The 25,024-nt window shown below is 34.4% G+C and overlaps 1 protein-coding gene across 2 annotated transcripts in view; it reads right to left on the reverse strand.

Moving 5' to 3' along the window:
• Positions 1-4,402: 4,402 nt before the first annotated feature.
• LOC149551558 (uncharacterized) overlaps positions 4,403-25,024 on the reverse strand; it is a 38,781-nt gene continuing 18,159 nt past the window's right edge. The window contains exons 4-6 of one of the 2 annotated variants that reach the window (XM_089787050.1): positions 5,708-5,752; positions 5,424-5,540; positions 4,403-5,285 (exon numbers count right to left, since the gene is read on the reverse strand). The gene's annotated coding sequence lies outside the window, so the exon portion shown is untranslated. Of the gene's footprint in view, positions 5,286-5,423; positions 5,541-5,707; positions 5,753-25,024 lie in introns of those variants that run through there. The other variant, XM_089787051.1, reaches the window with a different exon arrangement.

Consider the following 25,024-nt stretch of genomic DNA (forward strand, 5'->3'; position numbering starts at 1 on the left):
AAGCTAGTGGTTAAACAAAAAGTATCAAATACTAATTCACCTCCCCCCTCCTCTCCATAGTTGTGGGCTCAACAAAGTATTCAAAAGTTAGGATGATGTGCAGGATGAGCCCACAAAGGAAGACAAATAGGTAGAGTCCATTACTCCACCAGAGTTTTGTTGTATATTTTTTTTGTTGAGTACTAATGACAGATCTAGATCCTTTAAGGAGACTCTCTATTTGGAGGAAAATGAGTCCTAGTTGCAGGCCATGGAGGAAAGTTTGGTCTTTGATATTTGTGATACCTTGGATTTTGTTAGTTTCTCATTAAAAAAGGAAGCCCATTGGATGCGGGTGAGTATTATAAAAGAAATTTGGAGTTGATGGTCAATTTGAGTAATACAAGACCACAAAGAAAGATGATTTTGTTGTAAATTTCTCCTCTATTTCTAAATTGGCTTCTGTTAAATTCATATTGTCTAATGTTGTTGCTTGTGATTTGAAATAGGGCACATGGATGTCAAACTTGCTTTCTTCACTAAAGGCTTGAAAAGGAGATTTATACGCAACTATTTGATAATTTTATTGCAAAAGGGAAAGCACAATTGGTTTGCAGATGAAGGAGACCTTCAAGTCTGAAACAATCACACAAGATGTATGAGAAATTTGATGCTTTGCATTGAAGTTTATATTAGGAGTGAGAAAGATCATTGTGTTTATATTTAAAATATTGGTGATTAAGTGATTATCTTATTTATTGACGACATATTTATTGGTAATAGCAAGATGATGATTAAATAACTCAAGGATCATCTTTCGAGCACGTTTGATATCGACTTAGGGGTTGCAAAATATATTTTTGGGCTTTACATCAACAAGATTGGGTTTGCATAAAGCTTTAGTTAAGCTAGATAAGAATGTTGATACTATGTTGTGGATTTTTAATATGCATAACTAATATATTGCCCAAACAATGGGAGTTCTAGATAAGTTTACGTCAAATCCAAATAAAGAGTATTGTACTTTTGTTAAAAGGGTGTTTAGATATTTGCAAGGTATTCCTAATCTCATTTAGTTTACCATGGCACTTATAATGTGGTCAAGTCATGCTACATATACCTTTAGAGGTGGCATGGTTGCAGAGAATTGGTATTGGCATTGTTTTGATTGCAAAAATGTGAAGAGTGGATGTAATGATTAGGGTGTTATTTGTTTGGCCATAAATCTTATGTATCATGCTTGTAGGAGGCATGTTGATGTTTTCTATCGCTTTGTCGAATAAATGGTTGAGAATTATAAAGTCTTGATAATATTGTAGATTCCTTACAACGAAGCCAATGACCATGAAAAGGTTATTTTGGGGCAAGACGGTCATAGGCCTTGAATTTTGCACTTAATGTTATCATTTTATGCATTTCTTGGATGTAATTGCAATGTATAATGTCAAGTGGGAAAATGTTAGGATATGAAATTTTATCGTCCTTGACATCATGACTCTTTAAGTCTATAATGGTTTCGATCCCTTAAGAGAAAAGAGTAGCATAGCACCTAGTGGAAGATTGCTTCTCTAGGCTATGTCAAGTCATAAATATATTTGCCCTAGCTATCAAATGACACATAGTGAGGTAACTTGTATTATGTTGAATTCATATACAGAGACACATTAAAACTAACTATAATGTTTTGCAATTTATAAATTAGAAAAAGAAAAGGTAATCCCCTGAATGTTGTGTTGGATAGATATTGCTAGAATTTCCACTAGTGGACCGATGATCTATGTGGATGATAATACAAAGGATGGCACCTGCTCCAATAAAACAATGGTCAAGAATGGACCTTGTAGAAGTGACTTGTCATGAAAATCAAGTATAGCAGCTGAATAATTTTCAACGGGTTCCTAAATGTGTTAGAAGCTAGGGGTAACATTGATGGTTCTCCCACTCAACCATTGCATGATGAATGTCATGAGGAGCTTCCAATATGCAAGAATGTCTCTAACTCTAAATGTATTTGTGAGAAATATTATCTAGCTTAAACTTGGCCTTCACTAGTGCTCCAGGAGAGGAGTTTGTAGAGGATTTTTCTTTGGGATTCTATTGATAACATGTAAGTTTCAATTTGGGTGTTATTCCTTTATAGCTGATTCAAGAGGCCATTACTATATCCATTCCAATAAAGAAAACATTTTGTTAATCTCAAAAGAGCAAGGTGCTCTTTCACTTATGGGTAGATTGATTGAGAGCCAACCTTGTCAACTCAAAATTGTTCAATGGATGTAAAATGCATTTGTCCCTCTATTAACACCTTATTTTCAAAGGTTTATTTTTAAATTTTGAAACTATTGTTGAGAGGTGGGTTTGAGTTATTTTTGCACATGATATAAAAAACTCATCTTTTCAGCTCCTTCCTATGCCTATTTCTGCAACCTAGTGACAATTCTATAAATTATTTGATGCCCAAATCTTGGAAGAATTAATTAGAGTTAATAAGGTTTGATTATGAGATTAGTACATTCTATCAAAGCATTATAAGGCATCATTTGTATCCAGATGCGTCAAAATCTATTTACAACATGGCTCGAATTCGGTTTGAGGGTTGTTGGTCATATGATTGTAGTACCTAGACTTTGAGGACTTCCCTTTTAGATCTATTATATGTGTGAAAGCTCAGTCATAGTGCTTCAGTTTGTTCTTCTTCTCTCTACTCCAAGCAACCTACAAGCTTGCTCTCAAATAAGGGTACCAAAGAAAGGGTCACTACCTAATGGTTTCGTTTAGAAAAATCATTGATTCTTGTAAGATGAGATTGGAGGTAGTGACAGTTCCTTACAAGATGCAAAAGATGTTTCTATGGTTGTTTTGGGGGCCTCAAAACCTTGTTCCTATCAAGTAAAGGCAAAGGATTACAATGAGGGGTGAATGACAAAGTCACAGATCTGGAACTGGGCAAATGCCGGCATATTCCATACACTCATTGCTGGGACAAATTCGCCTATTTTGACACTTTCCCTGAGAAATAACCATTGGCTTTTGTGAGTGGGTGAGAACCTAGGACTTTGATTCTTTCACTACTCAGTTTGAATAAGTTGAAGAGATTCTGCAGCCAAAACATTTTGATGTTAAGGCAGAGGGTGCAAAACATCAGTCACTGAAGACTAGCTGCAATCTTCCACTTCTTGAAATTCGAGTAATTGACCTCTCCTCTAGCTTGGACTGGATCTTCTGGGAATGGAAGCATTTTCTTTCTTTGTGCTCACAGGTTTAGATTTTTAAACATTTCAGTCAGATTTTAGTTGTTACTTTCCGATTATTGCCTTCTGTTTCATGGGGAGAGAATTGTTAACTTCCGTGAGCTGGATCTTTTATGTTGTCATTGTCTAGAATTATCAGGTCCGTGGTAGGTAGCCAATGAATTTGTACGAATGAATCATTTTCATAAACTGGGGCCCCAATTGATTTCCATGGATTGCAAATAATGTGTTTCTCATATATGTGTGTTAGTATAATACTGATTGGTTGTTCGGTAAGAAAACCAATTGAGACCCACAGCCCATGGGAATGGTAACCATTCATACAGATGGATATGACCAAAATATAATTTTCTCATATCTGTGTGTTAGTATAATACTGATTGGTTGTTCAGTAAGAAAACCAGTTGAGGCCCATAGCCCATGGGAATGGTAACCATTCATACAGACGGATATGACCAAAATATAATTTTCTCCAATGCATATAATTTTTATATATATGTATATGATTTCTAATGGCTGCAGGCCCCAATCAATTCCTTCTCAAACACATACCATTTCTATATATACATGATTTCCATGGGCTGAAGGCCCCAATTGATTCCTTCACTATAACTATATGTGTGTGTAAATAGGTCGCTCTTTTAGATGTATATATAAGCTAAGAAAAATAATAATACATAACAATCCAATATAAAATTTCAACACAACAAACAGCACGTGCAAAACTTCAATTTTCATTCTGACATTTTTAAATGCAATTTGTAAAAGAAAACATAACACAAATAAACAATGTTCCATTTTCCAGCCAATTCATTTGACTTTATTCATTGGTACAGATCCAACTGATATACATGTTATGATTTCCGGGAATTTTCCCAAGGTTAACAGGCCATGAAGATTTGTAGTGAGTAGTTTTCCACAATCCATTGAAATTGTTTGCTCAAGCAAACAATTAGTTAACAGGCCATGATAAAGTTGATAATGTGGTTTGCACAAGTAGTTATCATGTCAAATGCAAATAATGTTTTAACTTCAAATTTGTGAGCAAATGGACATCTTGTCCAACTTAACTGTTAAGGAATGAATATTTTGTATTTACAAACTGTCAAAACATATAAAAATGGCCATTTGCTTATCAAATAAGCGCTTATATTAATATAGAGCAAAATGAATGATCAGCTTCACACATGACCGCATTAGTTGTGAATAGGCAAATGGTGAGACTTACATAAATATCCTATGCACACTGAGCAAAAAGCATGCCCAGTTAGATGCATAATTTAATAATAGAAGTTGTTTTGCTAGAAAGTTTGCACAATAGTGAACTCAATGATTAGGAGAATCTTGTTATTCACAAAAAGAGAACAGTTGTACTTGATGGCTACTTACAGACAAATAATCTCCTAGTCCTACCTCCTAATAGCATGTTGGCACCTAAAGCACACGCACACAATGCAAAGAATTGTTATGCAAAATTGTTTCTATTTACACATAGTTCACAACAATACACATGGAATTGTGTCCCATTCTTTAAAGTTTTGAACTACTAAAGAAAACATTAACAATTGGAAGTGCATCTATTGGGCACAACAATAGACAGCATCATAGTGATTGAGCATATGCCTTTGTTCGGAGCATTTGCAGTGCTACAGATGGAATAGTGTACACTGCTTGAGCCTTGAACTAGTCAAGAAAACAATAACCATCAGAAGCACAACTGTGCTTAAAGTACTGGGACAAAATCGTAGACAGCATCATAGAGATTGAGCATTTATGCCTTAAACTATTCCTTGAAATTGAAACTTGTAGTATTCCATGATTGTTTGTAACAAAACATTGAAGACAAATAACATTAATGCATATAATAAATACCAGTTAATCTTGGTGTCCAAGGACAAATAAAAAAGAATGTTTAGAGAAGCCAGAACTCAAAAGTAAATTTATCTGGAAATGTAATGGACCTTAAGGAAAAAAAAATACAAACCAACCTGATTGTTATTCTCCAAGAAATTGAACCAAAAGATTACTAGTGAGAATTGGTATGGACAAAGAGATCTGTGATCACAAAAAGAGAATCAACTTTCTTACCTCTAAAATCTATGTAGACATCATATAAAAATGTTAATGTTTGATATATTAAGATTTATCCAAACACAATTGTAAATGACTTTATAGAGGTATGAATCTACCCACCAGCTTTCCAAGAGTCTGGCTGGCAATATGAAGTTTGTGTAAGCGCCATTGAGCCTTGGGTTTCTTGCAGTCATTTATCACTGATAGGTGCTTGTACAGATGATCCAGATGGGTTCTCTTGGTTTCAATCACCAAAAGAGTCAATAACATTGCATTTTGACTTTCTTGTAATATATATTCACAAGAATTAAAAGATGGGAACCAGCTAATTCGATCTCTATGAAGCTAGTTGGCCATGCCTCAGACACAAATAAGTATTCAATTTGGAAAACAAAGCTCCTTACTCTTCAGAACAAAAGTTGTAGCTCCAGTTTCTACAGGAAGCCATCCTACAGTAATGGCCTGAAGAATGTCAATTTGGCATTTCAAATGCCTAGTAACAACAGTAATCTGATCAAAATGCTTTCCACAAAATACAACAGACCAGGTTTGTAGATAGAAATTACAAAATACCTGCATAAACTCTTTTATGTTTCGTTCTACCTTTTTCTGCTATTGCATTCTAAATAATAGGCTTTAAGCCTCTAGATAACCCAAAACATTCATGAGGTTTAATGTCTGCTAGAAGAGAAATAGATGTAAATATTTCTACTGTACATTAAAAAACCAGACTACCCATGAATCAAAACCTATGACAAGATATTCACTCACTCATTTGTCAAAAAGGAATGGCAACTCACCATAAGTACTCAACGAGTGTGCCACATGAACTCACCAAACATTGCAAAGACAACGCCAGAAGGTGAATGCGCCAAAAACACACTAAAAACATATGATTTTGGCATTATTAAATCCAAGCCTCGCAGAATTCTCACACTGCATTTGCAACCTTGCTTGAACAATCAAACAAGGTAATTCAAAAGCAAAATTCTGCAACTTACTGAGTTTTAAATAAAACAGAATTTATAAACATTTCCAGAATGTTATTTCATGCATAAATGTTACATTTACATGCTTAGGCATGTTTTCAAACCATTCAATTCAGTTTTCATGTCATTTAAAATAAATTTTAAATCAAAGTGTTGTTTCTAAAGCCAGTGTGAGTATATCAACAAGGATGACAACATATATTGTTCTGCTTCAATTTGTAAACATATTCAATTTATGTTCAAAATAAATCATTCACTTCAGTTTCCAGGTTAATTATCACTCATTTGATTTTATTTTTTAAAACAAAAAATATTTGTTTAAACCAGTGTAGGGTTTATTAATTTATGGTTGAAAAAACATTGGTTTTCTTTAATTTAAAATGTCATCCATTTAATGTTCAAAATACATCTGATTTAATGTTTTTATTTTGGGCCAATAGTGGCATGTTGTGATGGTTAAGTTGTTGAGTTGTTATCCTTGCCATCAATGTTCAAATATAATGGGGATAAGGTCCCCCGTTTGTGGCTTCACTAGTTCATAGCTCCAGGTCAAAGCATTTACCCCTTTTATAAGAAAAGAAAAAAAAAATGTTTTTATTTTGGGTTTAGAGCACTTTTTTAAACATTTTTTGAATTAAAAACATTACATTAACATCTATTTTCCTGGTTTTGTTAATGTTAAATTTGTACTTAGCATCCCGTGGCATCCAAATATGAAAGCTGGCCAACTGGAGAAAGTACCAAGACTGACCTTGGGGACCATTATTAGCAGTTACTGCAGGATGAAGATAAGTAGAGGTATCATTGTCTCAAGCACCACCTCACATGGATTGTTGTTTGTATATTGGGATGTCAAACTATGTCCCAATGCCAAGCTAGAGGTGGAATGGGAAATAAAACTGAATCTTGCTGTGATAGGCCAAAGAAATTGGTAAATATGATGATAAATGCAGAAATCAGCAGTCTTGAATCCCAACATGACAAAAAAAAGCAAGGTAGATATTCCAAAGATTGTGGACTTTGGTTGTAATCCATGGAATGGTGGCACATCCAATTCATCTAGCTCAAGGAAAGCTCAATTAGAGAGCTTCTTTCTTCTCCAAAAAATACCTGAATGACAACCTTTTCTCAATTAAAGGTATGTGTAACAAGGACAACCACAAGAATGTCAACATCAGTTATGCTAATTTTTTATTCTATCAAGTCCCCAAATTTTAATGTAATAATTTAATTTAATTAATTAATTAACTGGTCCCAAAATTTAAATAATATAACAAAAGAACCTTTAGTTAGTTACTTTAATTAATTAATATAGGGTCCAAGTTAATAATAATTTGTATTTATGGTTCCAATTGATTTAGTATATCTCGAACCCATTTTTATTTTAATTGTTTCTGTAGGTGTTGCCGTCGGCTATCTTTGTAAACCCTCGGGAGTTCCTCCGAAGGGTATTTAAGCATAGCATGTAGGTAGTAGTTGTCAGGCAATTTGGATTATTTCTTTGTATTGCGAATTCCTATTGGAGTTCTATATTGTTCGCCATTTCGGAAGTGAGAGATCTTCCCTAGTTGGCTATTTCAGTTTTGGTGGGATTCAACCCTCACCCTATTCCGTCTTTGTGTTACTTGCTCAGATCAGGCAATTTTGTGCACTATCTTTGTTTGCAAATACATCTATTTAGAGAAATCTTTGATTGGTTTTCAACACTTGCACTGGCATTATTTGGTGTTTTCTGGCAAATACATTCAACTTGTTCGGCATCTCCGAGTGCAACTCAACCTGTGGCGAAGCAACACGCAATCATTCTCCTCCCTCATTCCAACACACTTAGTAACCCCTCCGTACATCTTCATCTCCAACGTACGGATGACATTTCTCACATTGTACGGCCCCTGTTAGCCATCCTATACGGCCAAGTCATCTCACTACCGTATAGCCTCCTGAGCCTACCGTATGGACATCATTCTCCCCCCTCATAGACCGTATAGACACCCACATTGGTCGTACGGCCTTCAAGGGATTTTTTGTACAGACTCCATACAAGCATCGTACAGCCTTCAAGGTATTTGTCATATGACCCTTCCCCACTACCGTACAGCCAGACCTCCACCCATCAGCGGGTCCGTACATTGTCCAGTGCCCAACCGTACAACCTATTCCAGTAAGTGTACACATTATTTGGAGCTGGATTCTAGTGCTCGCCAGACTCACACATGAGCAACCCAGTCTCTGAAGGTGAATCAGACTTCGGAACATTACATATTCTAAGACAACTTTCCTTTCAACATGACTTATTGGTAGAATTTGGTTAGTGTGTTGATTACTCACCCACTCTATTTGACATAAGTGAATCATTGCTCAAGAAAGTTGTCATGGATGCAAAAAGAAATATTGAAGGGGAAAGGAGGCAATAGCACAACCATGGATGCACTGTACTTGCAAGTGCATCAATAGATGAAAGGAAGCCTACCTTCATCAACTTTCAAATAGCTTTAGATGATGGAAATGTTATCTTAATATATATTAGGACAAATCTTTGTTTGTTGCCCTGTTGTATATCAATAATACTTTCTTATTTTGAAACGTGTTACTATTTAATAATTATAATGTTTATGTGATGTGGGGAATATATGGCATTGCATATAATGACCCATTTACAGTTTACCTGCACTGCTTGGTTAGGATTGTTTTTGGTTCTCATAGAATTGTAGCTTGTATTATTTTGCCTCCTTTTAGAGTTGAACTCCTTTATGGATCAAAAATGCTATTGTAGTGAATTTACAATCCAATCCCATTAATCTACATTGGCCATGCATTAGCATTAATTTTATTTAATTCTTTTCCACTGGTGCAATGAGGAGAAATTGGCTATTGATAATCAGATCTTCTTGAAACTACAATAAAATATTCTCCAATAGTCAATGGCTTAATGCAATGTCACCTTTTTAGCTGTGCAGGAGTGTCGGGACTAATACTTCAATCTACTCTTCTTACTATGTCAAATGAATATGAATTAAGCAAGTAAAGGATGATAAATGAATGTGAGTCTGATCTCTAATATATATTCAGTGGAAACATGTGAAAGAATGACAGTTATTAGGTAACTGTAATATTTGATATAAAATTATGATGCATACAGTGTATTCAATATGGCAAATTCAATGTCTGATATGCAATTGGATCTATAAAATGTGAAAGATGATTTCTATCGCTTGCAGTGATACATAAATTATACTATCTCTAATTTACAATAGAACTAAGCAATTGATATTTACAGCTTATAGGAATACAGCAGTATGATGAGTATCTAATATATCGATAATATTATGCATGTTACATCCCAATTTTTGACCCAATTTAAATGTTCATATAGCCATTGAGGTTTCTCATGAAGTCAGTTAACAGTTGAAATTTGCTATAATCATGTGAAATGGTAAGATGGTTAATCGCTATATTTTCATATGAAGATGACATGCTAGTTAACCGTTATGATGATATTTTAAAGCTATTGCGGATAGTTGGATATTTATCATAAATTCATAGGAATTGAAAAGGCGGTTAGCCCTTATAATCATTTATGATTAATAACTTGTTCTGGTAATATGATTTAACTGTGGAGAATTTCCTTGTAAGGAGCACGTCAAAGGGGTGGAAGCATTGTTAGAAAAGAATTGGACACAGGGGCATCACAATCACTGGGGAAATGGGTATGAATCTTGAATCACTATGGTTGAGGAAGCGACTGCATAACAAGATACACACATTGGATACACATGAGCTAGTTGGACAATCAATTAAACATTAAACATTTTAACATAATCATAATACAGACCTTTAATGGTTTATGTTGACATTCTCATCATTTCGAATAATACATATATATGTATGTAAACATAAGCATAAAAGTATGGGGCTGCCATAATATTAAATTATACAAGCTCATATATATTAATATACATATACATAAATATGTGTATACCCTAAGAAGACATGAAGATAAAATAATCTTCCAAGTATACACGTATTTAAATATGCGTATCCAAACAAATATAACCTTGGACAAAATTATAATAATAATATGATGTCACCATTTGAAATAATGTGTGTGTGTGTCTGTGTGTGTAAATTTATAAATTATCCTTTTTATTAGGTGACCTTCGAATTCTTCCTCATATTTATTAGTCTCTATAAGAGACGAGAATGTACACTAGGCATCTCTTTTTATCGTTGGATCAAGAAGCCAGTTTTCTTTTTATAATACCGCTGCAACAGCCACGGCTTCTTCCAAGCCTTTATATCTTTTTCGTATGTCTTCTTGCGAATACAAGTCAGAAGAACCAAAAACCCGAGTTCTGCATTTCACCTCTGCTCCCTCATTGCTGCAATTGGATTGAGGACAAATATGAGTCATTATTTTATCTAATTTGAGCTCTGCATATTGGAATACACACTTCAAGAGCCGACTATACGGATTCAAGCCCAGCTCCATATCTTTATTAATCAGGTTATGTGGTCAGCCTTCTCAATTCGTATTTGATATATGTATGCATTCGAAAATACAAATGCAAGAATTGTGTCCATGATTTCTATGTATCATTGTTTGACTGTAATATTGAATAGTACATTCAATGAATTCATCTATCCATGTTAAGTCTGAATCAATTGCATATGATATGCTAAGACATCTCTTATTTTCAGTCGGATTCCAAATTCAAGCTATTTCTTGTAAATCCTTAAGAGAAGTCCTCGGGTCTTGAGAAATGTATTAAGACTGTACTGAAATTAAATTATTCCTTACACCAGCTGCGGTTCAGCAAAAGAGTTGAATTACTCTAAGATATGACACCTAGGACTCACCCGGCTGGATGGCCAAGAAAGAGGGTGAAGAGGTGAGCAAAAATTCTGCAAGAACAAGAAAACTTATCAAAATTCATACAACAATTCATTACTTTTAAAGAATCATTTCATAGCTCATGCATGTCCAATTCATATACTTTGTTGTCAAGTCGAGTGGTGGGATTAAGTACTAGGATGCTCAGTGGCTGACAAAGTGTTCTATGTCTATTTGCGTAGGGAGGGTCTTTCTAGTTAGAAAAAGGGTGGGGATAAGTTTAAGGTCCATGGTTGGGTGGTTAAGCCACTGACAATGTTTCCCCTCTTCACAACATGTCAGGACGTCCATCAGACAAAGATAAGCATTCAAACATTTATTGGTAACAGGTATTTTACTTTTATGATGTTTATTCAAGTAGAAGATAAGATGGTTTGATTTATATCATCGTTTTAGTTATTTCCTTAAATGAAGCAACTCTTCTCGTCAATGTAATTGGCAACCAGTTAGATCGGTTGATCTTCCAACCGGACATGGTATATATCTATATGCAAGAGAATAGGTTTATCTAATGGATTGTTATTTCAATCTTCCATTTATTTGAATAATGAATATGAGCGTATTTTCCTAATTGAATGTCGTTACCATAGTTAGCAAAGGTTGGAAAAAAGATGATATAGTGGTATTTGATGCCCTAAATGATACAATAGTATGTGATGCCCTAAATGATACAGTGGTATTTGATGCCCTAAATGATACAGTGGTATTTGAAGCCCTAGATGATAAATTGGTATTTGTCATTACGATAAAGTGGTATAGCTATTTGTTCTTTAAGCAGTATTTATGGACTAATCTGGGTTTTGCAAAAGCATCCCTAGACGGATTTCGGTTTTGAATTCTACGATAAGTAGACTTTAAGTTTCTAGTTAAATTCACTGATGGTGTCTTCAATTGTTAGTTATGAAATTTTCTGTTTTATTGATTGTAACTGCTTTCTCATGCACATGAATGTGAATTAGTACTATATTTCATTGAGATGTTAGTTGATAATTAAGGTCTAGAAAAAGTGGTTGTTACAATGCAATTGAAAGTAATTGCTTCAAAGCGATTAGTGTTGTCTGGTTAATGATGAATGCTTCCACAAGAATGGATATTGTCTCCGATATACTATTTGAATCGTGTGATCCCTTAGACATTGTCTCTAATATATATTGTTCACACTTGCACAAGTAAAGCCGATTAGATTGGTGGCTCTAAACTAAGCATATCCAAGAGGATAAGAAAAAGACAAATTATGTGTTTTCGATGAGTTGGGAAGACAAATTGAATGTCTTCCCACGCTTGAGGAATGAATGGACAGGAGAATGGGATGTGTCAGATCTACTTGATTTTCTTAATTGCTTAATGACACCTCTTAGGTTATAACATTGTTAGCTAATAATCACTTGTTTACTACTTAACAAATTATTTGTAAATGATAATTTGTGTGGACTTAGCCAATCACCATATAATCAATTCCTCATGTAAGAGGACATACAACAATGTTATAGGATTGTAATGTAGTCGTTTTCGGGTCCTCTAGCAGTGCAATTGTTACTAGCAATCTACATGTGTCTCAGTGTAATTCAAGGGGTATTTTGATATTTCAAATGAGCTAGCCTATTATCTTGTTGTTGTAACTTAGAAATGCATATGCAATAAATACTAGAATATTTTTAATATCATAGGTTCTTGTTGTATTTAGCTCCTTATTCTAGAGTCTTAGTTAATGGTCATTTAGGCTTTACTTTTAGTTGTCTATACTTTGGTTTGTTAACAATCATTCTATTTTTCAAGTATCATAGTATCAGAGGTCTGGGTATTGTTGATATGAGTTTAGTCCACTACAACATTTAGAATTGAATACTCAATGTTTCAAAATGAAACACTATATACTCAATCCTCTCTTGATATAAGGTCAAATCTAAGGCTAAGCCTACAAAGTAAGATCACAAGATGATTTCAAGGTTCTCTATATTTTGGACACTCCCTCAGTTAAAATGATGTGATTGTTGGTTATCACTTGAAGGGACTTACACTAGTTCATTCAAGACTTGTCAACAATACACTTCTAAAAATTTTACTTCACCAATTTGACTTAAACTTCTACTTCTTACTATTTCCTACTACTTCTAGTTATGAATGCAAAAAAGTATGGATGGACTTGTTAATGTTTGGTAGCTTCAGTTGGATAAACTCTAAGACTAAAAACTGAAGATATATATATATATATATATATATATATATATATATATATATATAATTTTAATGAATAGGCATGGCCTCCTCTTGATTTATTTTCAATATAAATAAGAAATCTCTACCAATTGGAAAACACATACCACATACATGGTAGTGCTTAGTACATTTGTAGTGATCCTAGAAAACCAACATGGTATCAGAGCTAGGTTCTCTACCAGTCTATGAGATTTCATGAAACCAAAGATAAAGTCAATTCAAATGAAACACTTTAGCAGAGACCGTGACAAACAATGGTACAAAGATGCCTGACATACAATCCAGTGAGCTCTATGCGTAACAAATATCTCTACTGAAGAGGAAACAACAATAAACATTGCACATGCTTGTAGTAGAAACAATAACAAAATGAAACAATTGATTGTCTGTTCTGAAATGAAAGAGCTTAGAGAAGAAAAAGATCGAAGTGATCTTGTTGAAACTGCCATAGTAACAATGCTCGGATCATGGGAGACCATAAGAAAGAGATGTATGAATGTCAAATTTATCACATATCACATTGATCAGGGATTCAATCAATAATCTCCTTGATGGATTAGGGAAGTATAAAAGAAGAAAGATCTATTGAGTATTCCAAAATACGAGCCACCCTCCTAGGTATTATTGTGACATCAAGTAATATAAATTATGGCCTGTGTGTATATATATATATATATATATGCCAATTAATAGGAAGCATCTGAGAGATTACAGTGGATGCATGTGTGCTTAGAAGTCAATTTGACAATAAGTGAAATGAGAGAAAACTAGAAATGTATTGATAGCCCTGCCACGTGGATGACTTGGTATACATTGTGGAGGGTTCATGTTCTACAAACATTGGAAAATCCATGTATAAAATTTTATTAGTAAAGGATATCACTACAATAATTTATCGGACTCTTAAATTTCCAACATTTATAAACTTTCTTATCAGCGAGAATAATACGCAAAGTCAAAGTTGGTAATCATAAGTTTATACTGAGCCAGGTTAATTGCAACGTCAAAACTGATTTATGAAATGAGTGTCATCAACAAGTTTCATAATCTTTTGAGCATGACACGAGACAAAGCCTCATATTAGAAGAGACATTACATACAGTCTTGCCACTATATTGTGTCGTTGATGACTATTATTAATAACCTCATCATACTTGGCGCTTAAGGTTCCTATAATAATATTCTATGTATGTCATTGTTGAGCTTGCATACAAACCTTAATAATATTGACAAATCCTTGATTGGCCTAATTACTTCTAAACCTACAAGAAGATGCACGCAACGGTTGATATCTACAATTGTGCATTACAACTTGTTTGAAGCCTTTCATTAGCCATCGCTATATCATGTATCTTCAAGAGAAGTACGGGTTGTTACTGTGCCGGTAAGGAATATTCGCATATCGTTTTATGGCCAGTGTAGCCCTTGTTGTGTCTCTAAATTTGCTTCCATATTAGGCTTGAAGCTTCAAAATGGTATCAAACACACATTGAAGAGGATCTAATCATAATTAAAATGAGGCATCACAATGGCAGCGACTAGGTTAGATAGTTATCCAAGTAGAAGGAATAGGAAGAATCTAGTCAAAGACGGCAAATAATAAGAGAAGACACTAAAATAACAGGCGGATAGTACATTGATTGATAGGGATCAAACCATATTTCAAACATGTTGGCAAGAGCTGATAGGCGTTTAGAGAAAAATGGACACCAAGACATAAAAGGCACATTAGTCATCCAAATCGAATAACAAGACCACCGGTGTCATACAAGAAAAGAGTTAATATTATTTTCATTGGAATCAATAAAGGAAGCTTGTCAAAATAAACGTTCAAATCATTACAAAACCACCTACGTGGACTAAACGCTATACGCAACGAATATGAAAGTAAAAAGGGTAGGGTGCTACCCAATAATACTAAAGAGGCAAAATTATCCTTGAGGCGATTGGGTGCCATATCCCATGCAAAAGGAGTTAATCATAAATGAACTGGCACATGAATTAATATAAGAAGGGACGTTGGCACGTGGTTATAAGGTTAGAGCATGGGCACTTCAGATGGGTATAAGAGGGACCCACCATTTGATTCTGAAGATAAGGTAAAGTTACATATTTTAATTCTATACATTATTTATAGAAAAATTAAGTATGCTTTATTTAGTTGAATGATTATCAATTCAAATAAAATGGTTATAAAGTTATGATAATATTATTATGGGAAATATTCCTAATATTATTATTAGGAATATAAAATGGACTAAAATTCTGGACATAAATAAGAATGTTATTTTAAATAATAATAAGAAAAGGATAATAATATTGTTTTTAGAATAGAGATGATATTTTTTTGTTAATATGATTATCATTATTAGAAAAAAAAACTAAATACTATTATTATTGAGTATTATAGTATTCTCTCTCTTATTTTTATATTCTATAAGAGTTATGTGCCTTGATATTTTCCTCCAAGAATGCTATTGCAAGAAGAGGGAGATTGAGATTTAGAGAGACCCTGGCATTTCATTAGAGGCAACCTTGAAAGAGAGGGAGCAGATAGAGGATGTGATTCAGTCAACCTTCAATGATGTCAGTCGTATTGATTCAGAGGGAGTAAACCATGTTGAGATGGATTCTACAGTGATCAATAAATTGTAGTAGTCAAGAGGACTGTGATTCATAGATCTCTCCAAGACAAGGCCTATCCATGTCACTGTACCTAAGCATGCTCATAATGGGCTTAGTGATCTTAAGGAGATATTCCACAAATTCCCACCATGACTCAGCCAATAGTCTATCCTTTATTTTGTTTACTCTATTAGTGTTTTTTTGCTTCCATACACCCCAATTGTGGCTGATTACCATACCTTGAAGTGCATCTCTCACTTGCACAAGTCGTCTCAAGACAATTATATGTGATACAAAACGGATCTCAGCAATATGACATAAATTAGAGCAAAAAACAACTATTAGATACATATTTTAAAATAGCATATACATTGCACAAGCAAAATATGCAAAATCAGAAATTGTCAAATATTAAAAATTAAATTACTAACTTAAGTTCATTTACCTTTAGTAGCTCTAATTTTGAGTGGTTTCTGAAAAGAGATTGAGTTGTGTGGTGGTTTGTGACAAACATTTGGATATCCTCAGCCTCTTCATACATTGTTTTGATCCACTCAATTTGGTTCCCAATCTTCTGTAGCATAAGATTGAGTGAATGGATTGCACAAGCTGTCCAAAAGATAGCTGATATCGAGCTTCAACCAATAAACCAGCTGCCCTACAATTCTTTGTGTTGTCTATTATGACTTAGACAATGTTTCTTGCACCCACTGGCCTCAATTAAGATATTAGCAATAAATGGCCCATCTTTTACTTGGCCTTCACAATCCACTGCTTTCAAAAACATGGCCCCTTTAGGGGACACCGCAAGGGCATTGATCAAGGGACGGTTCCTTGAATCCTTCCACCCATCTGAAACAATTGTCACCCCTATCTCAACCCATGACTCCCTTATGGGCTTCAATTGATCTTCAATCCATTGGACCTCTTGATCCAACAAGGTGGTGCGCACTTTCTCATACCCAAGGCCACAATACCCTCTTGGAGCTTCATTGGCACCCCTCAACATGTCCTTCCAAAATGGAGAGCGAACAACATTAAAGGACAGCCCATTTGCATACAGGTATCTTCCCACCTTAATGTTAGCAATTTTCCGACTCTTATTCTGAAAAGCAGATTCTAGTGATCCCTTTCTTTTGTGTACAAGGGGGACAAATTCAGTGTCAGTGTCTGCTGTGGTACTAAAAAAGGGGTGGTCTTGTACTATAAAATTTGGGGTGGGTTGCACTCCCTTTGCTCTTTTACTTTTAATTTTATTGTTGTTGAGCTCTGTTGTCCGACATCCTCTCTCTCTTGCTACCTCATGCTCTTCAATATATTTTAATACGGTTTCATTTGGTATAGGGGCACCTCTTTTGCTAGGGCATTTCTTGACTCCTCTGCCAATGTATCCACACAAATGACCTACCACATGATAATAAGCACTATTTCTTTCTACATCACAACCCCAACATCTCCAATGGAATGCACCACCTCCTAGATGGGGTTTTATCTTAGTTATCGGGTTCGGACCCTGGAGCTTGGGTTCGGATCCAGATTCGTTCTTGGGTCCGGATCCGAGTCTAGGCAGGGTCCTTGATCGGGACTGTGGGCCATAAAAGTGTTTCAAATTACATTAAAACATCATTTTTTAATATTTTCAATGTATGATTTTCTTTACAATATTAACATTGACTAATGAGCGTATTTAATGTTTAGCTTTGACATGTGGCATTGATCAATGATCAAGTAACATTGATATATTCATGCTATGAAATGACTTCGTAAGTTAGTTTTACAACTATGCATGTTTCTCTCTTTTTTTTTGCATATATATATATATATATATATATATATATATATATATATATATATATATATATATATATATATATATATATATATATATATATATATATATATATATATATACGCACAAACCCGCCCATGAACCCAAATGGAAATTTTTTTTGGCTCAAACCCACGAACCCAAATCCGTCCCCAAACCCGAATCAGCAACTTAGGGTTTTATAATGTCTACATACTTCCATAGAGGAGAATCAGAGTTGGGTTCTATTCTTTGTTCGGTATTGCCTACTGATGAAGAGGTAGATCTCATTCATTTCCCTATGGCAAGAAATTAGATACATGTTCATAATTTATATGCAAGAAAATGACAAATTCTGAAAAAAATGGAAAAATAAAAAAACTGGAACAAAAGCAATAGCAATTGGAATAAGATCTTACCTTTTCCAACCATTTCAAGCTTGTAAATGTGTATGAATGATGCACAAACACTTGAAGAACACCCACAAATCAATCTTCAAACTCCTTGCACAACTGGACGCTTGCTCAAAAACTTATGTGCTCTTCCTTCAGACAAAATAACTTGTTTGGAAACATAAAATAACAATGAGAGGCCACCATAAGAAATTCATTAACAACTTCTAGGATTGTGGACACCAAAAAACATTTTATTATTGCCTAAAAAAGCACTTTCCATCCATCTGCGAGGCCCAATTTATTGTGGGTTCGAACCGGATCGAACTCGCAAGGCAAAATTCAAACTCTGCTCGAACCAAGTCTGAACCGGACCAATACTGCGAACCAATTCAAACTTTGCCTAGTGCGGGGGCGTGGGGGGGAGGTACCATGAAAACTTAGGTTTTTTCTTTAAATGATGTTTTGTATGCTAATCTACGGTTAAATTATGTGCTAGCTATCTCGAATTTTCGATTTTATCCTCATAAATTGTTTATGAGATTTGTAATTCGTGAAGTTGTTTGTTCACGTGGGATTTTAAGTCAGCATTCTTGTTTTTGCGTTTTTACCATATTTTCCAAAAAATGATGCTTTGTAAACTTCAATTTCATGGATTTGTTAGTTTTTCCCACAAAAACCATAGCTTATTGTAGTTTGTTTTGAGTTATAGTGCTCATCTACAAACAGTTCTTGGCCAATCATTGTATCTTGCAGTCTACTTTGGGGCATCTTGCTCATGTGCAAATGTTGAGGGTTTGCCAATTTTTGCTCAAAATCATTGGCAAACTCAAGACTTTGGGAGGGTTAATGGTAGACTCATCTTAGTGGCAAAGTCAGCGGTAGGCTCTTATCTCTTGTTGTAGAGCATTCTGAAGGTGTTTTTCTCTATTTTTTTCTTGATAGATTTTGAGTACTCTTGGTTATTGACACTTTGCAAATCCAAGGTCTCAGCAGCAACAAAATGTTTGGAAAAAATTATGACCACAAGACATGTATAGTCTTTTGTAGGGTAGTTGATAGAATGACCATGAGGGGAGTTTGTATTAGACTATTTTTCATATCCTAGGTTCTTGCCATATTTAGCTCTTTATTTTATAATGTTATTTTAAATAATCATTTAGGCTTTACTTTTAGTTGTCTATATTTAGACAACTTTGCTTTTTTCTTTTGATTTGTTAATATAATCATTCTGTTTTTTAAATTCCAATAGAGTCCTCTTTAATCTATATTCTTATCTACAATTGGAGCGCCCAATTCTGAATATGAGGAACATGTTTTGATAATTAAATATTTAATTTAAATATAAGCCATATGTACTTATTTTTACTATCGAATAATAATAGTATATTATTTATATTATTATCCAATAATATCTGTGTACAACAGTATTTTTTTTATATATGATACAGATCTATGCACACTTATGATTACCAGAGGTATTCTCCAAATTAACAAAATTCCTTCATCTACAGATCATCTAAATCAACTCCTTGCCTCCCTGCTACTGGTAAAAGTTTCAACAAAATAGCTGATATAAAATCCCTATATTGCTGCTGCTTTTTGATTCTGCAGGTGGAAAATCTTTGCAAAATCTCTATCGATTGTTACCAAATTTCAACAAATTACATAAGTTATAATGGACAAACACTGAGATCACTGCATATAAAGTTTTTTATTATGCATGCCTTGGTGTGCAAATTTAATAGATTCTGGCCAAAGCTAAGTGTATTCCACAAGTGGATCTTTAGATACTGAAATTTTTTATGATTTTCCTTCTGAGATTTTGATTTCAAAAACTAATGTCAAGATTTAAATCAGCAATTTCTCCTATGAGAAATTAAACCGTGCAAATTACAAACTTTGACCAAACCAAATATACAAACTTTACTCTAAGCAACTAAACAAATACATAATACATAGTTTGAGCCAATTCATCTTGGTCATGTTACAAGCTAGGGTTACCATTGCTCCAAAAGATCGACTTGTCAATGCTCGAAACAACCACTAGACTTATTGGATCCACAGGAGGTGGTTAAGCCATGTCACAAACCCTGCGAGGGACGTTGGCCCACTCTGCCAATAGGTCAAAATTTGAAATTTCTTCAAAATAAAAGTTTTTAAAATTCTAAAAATACCTCAAAATCACTCGGATGTCTCAATGTCTACAAAATTCCACATTCTCGTATGACAGTAGAGAAGTGAACAATTAGCATTGTCTGAACCCTTTTGTCAACCATCTATGCTTTGCAATTCAATGCCAAAGTCCCAACTTTACCTTCTTCTAATATTGCTGTTCCATTCAATTCTCTTTCTCAAAATATATTCCATTATGTGGTGGACTGCATTTCTTCTTCATCTTCACACTTTGCTCCATAAATCAATGCAATTCCTGTAGCACAATGGAAATGCACCACTCAAAGGAATTCCTGTAGCACATGCATACCATGATTTAATAGATGAGTGTTGAGTGTTGCATGTACTCATCACTTGCTCCATTCTTTCACTGCTATGGAATCATGAGTTATTCCACCCTTTCACTACCTTGGAATCATCAGTAACATTTCATTTATTCTTTTGGTAACTCTTTCATTTCATTTATTATGTGAAAATACTAAACACAACTGCCAACTTAGCAAACATGAAAGTAGACATCAAATTTATTAAGAAAGCATAACTGTTTAGAACCAAATTTGCTTCCACTATAGAAATCCTCTTGGCTTAATAAAATTGAAAGAAAAAAAAAATTCAGAGCCATGATCACAGTTAGAACACAGTAATTTCAAATAATTTTGTACCACTTATCTGTTGTTTTAGTACTGCCTTTTGATCTTCACTATTTCACTAAGCATCACTTATATTATATTTATTACTGAATATCAATTTGACCTATAAAAGATCTTCAAATTATATAAGTTCACAAGTTTTTGTTGACACGCAACCACCCCCTTTCTGTCATTTTAGTTACTGTGTACAATGTGAGATCCTGTTATATTTGGGACCTATAGTCAATTTGTCATACCTCATCTAAGGAAGAGATTAATAAACTAACAAATTGAATCTTGCCTGACTAATCAAGTATCAATGATTAAAAACCAATGATCAGTAATAGACAGCAACATGTCATGACTCAGCTATAACACATTAACTCATCACTATTCTAACTAAATAAATTCAAATAATTGTCTTACTCCGTAAGACTCCATCATTCTGATCAACCACACAAAAGGGATGACAATACTCCTTCCTAAAACTTGGCATTCCTTTAGTCTGGACAAATAACTGAACAGGGCAATTACCAACAGCCACGTTGTTAATGAAGAACATATGTGATTAATAGGAGTGCCATAATATAATCAATAATTATCATCTAATTCTATTAAAGTAACCAATAAAAGTAAGGCTGAAAAGGCACAGTTAACAAGTGGTGGTGGCTCAGTTATAAAAGCAGAGATTATAATTGTTAAGTCTCAAGGGTGGCTCTATTGGTTAAAGTGAGTGACTCTTCATCCTCTTTTGGAAAATATATAAGGAAAACCCTCAATCGATACATCAGATTACCTAGTAATCAGATAAGGATACTGACTCAGAAAATACATATATTAATCTGCAGCCCCTATATATGTCAGTGATATCATGTATACTGTAATGGAATGCATGATGATTTTTGGACTTGCATCTGACAAAGAATACCCCACCTTCTTGTTAATATATATATTATATGTTCTTAAGTTCTTAATTGCTTTATATATTCTACCTTACTGTTGATATATCTATTATATGTTCTTAACTTGCTTTATATATTCCACCTTGCTGATGATATATATAGTATATGTTCTAACTTGCTTTGCATCTGCCTGTATATAATGTGACAAATTCCCTTAATTATTCTTATCCATTGGGCTATCTCATTATGGAGGGGAGACATCGGTATATGCAAAGAATTGCAAGTAGCTAGGAAGCCACCCAATAGAGAACACCCCAAGTGGGACTGGGAGGCCAGATAAAGGTTGTCATTTTGTGCTCCTGGGCTGGGTGGAACAGCTCGAGGCATTATAGTCTCCCAATTGGTGCTCCATAATGATGATAAGTTGGATAGATAGAATATAAAAGGAATCCCACATGTACATCTTGAATATTATAGGGGGAATTGGAATTCTATTTGTGTAATATCGGTTTGCATGTTTATTTATCTTATCATACTAACATGGTTGCAGAACCTATATCAGGAAACTAAAGTGACAAATCTGATTCCCAAGCATTCTTCAAACCCTAGAGGAGAGTTTTAGGGCAGACTGAGCTAAGTCCCAGTAGTGAACATTCCACCTGTCTGTGGTGTTCTCAATCAGAGTACCACAATTGCATGAGATTCCTTCTGTTTGCTTAATCAGCTGCTATAAATCTGTTTTATAAGAATCTAAGTTACCAATTCTTCTTGGAAACCCCCGGGTGCGGATTCTGATGCAGACGGGTTCTGGATGCATCCGGAACAGGGCTTCAGGACACATCCAGGAGCATCTGCAGGCCCAGCGGCTAAAACAATTATAAAAAACCCAAAAAACACTTAAGTTGCCCAATATGCACATGTTATAATTCAATTTTTTAGGTTGTTTATTGCTATGAAACCCTAAAACGACCCTAAAGGTGAATGTTGAAGCATTCACAACTCATTTTGGAACTTTGTTTTCACCTACAGCCACTTCTCATTTGGTCTCTAGTTTGCATTGCCATTGTGAAGCCAAGTTCAGCATTTTCAAAGAGGATTGATTGAAGGGCGAGAGATAGCTTTCTCAAAGGAGTTTAAATTATTCAAACTCTAATGCATATTAGTTATTGAATCTTCAATCATTAACTAGGTTTTTATTTTGTTGGAATCTTGAACATGACCTATTTGGACTTATTGTCTAAGACTAAACTCTAATGTTGGACAAGCACATATTGATATATCATGTGAATTTTGAAATATCTTGAATTCTGATAAAGGGTCAAGTACAATGGTCATACTATCAAATGATTTTTTTTGTATATTTCTTGCATTTCTTTGCAGATATACATACACGTTTCCTTCCGCTTCCGCATCCAAAAAAAACAACATTCCCCACATCCTATATCTGCTTCCAGAATCTGCATCCGAATTGGTAACTTAGATAAGAATGCATTATATTTGTTTTCTTTGAGAAAAGCTACAATACATGATTATGGTTTGGTTCACTACATTAAAAATCTACAAATAGTAATGAAATTGGCAACTTCTTGAACCAGTAACATCTGGGTTCAAAACAGCAATGGAATGTTATTAGTTGTGGGCCAAAAAGTTAAAAGCACAGCCTTTATAATGGGCAAAAATGACTGGTTATTTTTTTCAGCTACAGAGTAATATCTTGATAGGGATTTCCCATTTCTAAAATGAATAAACTTTAAAGCATTTATCCAATAAACACAAGAAAAGGAGAGATATTCAGTCCATTAAAGCCCCAGGATCATTAATACCAATTTTTAACTTTACAATCTATGAAAAAATAGTATAGTAAATATATGTATGCGGATGTATTGATGTGTGCATGTGTACATCCATGGATGTATCCATATCACAGTCATTAAATACAGCTCACAAAAAATGTCATATCCATATCTGGATGCTGGTATCTCGGGATTCAATAAACTAAAACCTTCCATCTCAATTAATAAAATTCAAAATGTAAATTATAAGCAATTTAACATTTGAAAGGTGTGATGATAAAAAGTATGACATGAATATTAACAGTTAAACTAAAGGTCGCCTAGACGGTACATCATACTAATATTCTTTCCATTTCATCACCATAAACAAATTATGCAAAACATTAATCAATAAAACAGGCATAAATCAAGATGAGAATGTTAATATACTTAAGGTCCAAGATTACTGAGAGAGGGTGGGGGGTGAATCAGTAATCCACTAACTTCAAGCTTTGACCACAATTTCACAAAACTGATTAACCAATATCAGTTCTAATGTCTAACCATTCATCCATTCATTCCATGTTAACTTGTGAAACTATCAATAAGACAACTAATAAAAGCATCCACACAAGTAACACAATAACACCAAGATATCTATTGTGGAAACTCTAGGTCACAGGGAAAAAACACGGCAGGAATATTAATACCCATAAGTATCTTGCACTCTTTTGAAATGCACCATTTAAAAGCTTGGCCCTGTTAGGAGCTTACAATGATGCCCGATTAATGGCAGACCCTATTGGTAGTCATCTGGTTAAAGGATTTACCTCAGACCTGTTAAGATCTTACCCCATTAGGAGTAACCTTGTGAAAGGATTTTCTAACTCAAACTAATGAGCCACCTTGTTAAAGTAATTAACTCCAGACCCTGTTAAAGATCCTGCTCACCCTATTAAAAGTAACCTTCTTAGAGAATTTACTCTGATAGCTTGTTAAGATTAACCAAGAAGAGCGATCTACAAATAGCACTTCAGCATTGCTTATTCAGATATAATTCAGTTCACCATCTGCATCTGCTTGCAAACATTCAGCTACCAACTCGATCACACAATCCTTGTCAATTGAAATATCCACTCACACACACTTGCCCTGTAAATATACTTCTCAACATTAGGTTGATCCACCAACTTAACCTAATGTGTTACACCTGAAATCAACCATAGCTTGACCAAAACATATTACCAAACCCTAATCCATCATTAATTGGTACCATGCAATCAACCACTTGAATTGCACATCCATTCAACAAAGAACATCTG

The sequence above is a fragment of the Cupressus sempervirens genome, chromosome 6 (assembly GCF_028749045.1).
Source record: "Cupressus sempervirens isolate cs-2001-9-10 chromosome 6, ASM2874904v1, whole genome shotgun sequence".
Lineage (NCBI taxonomy): Eukaryota > Viridiplantae > Streptophyta > Pinopsida > Cupressales > Cupressaceae > Cupressus > Cupressus sempervirens.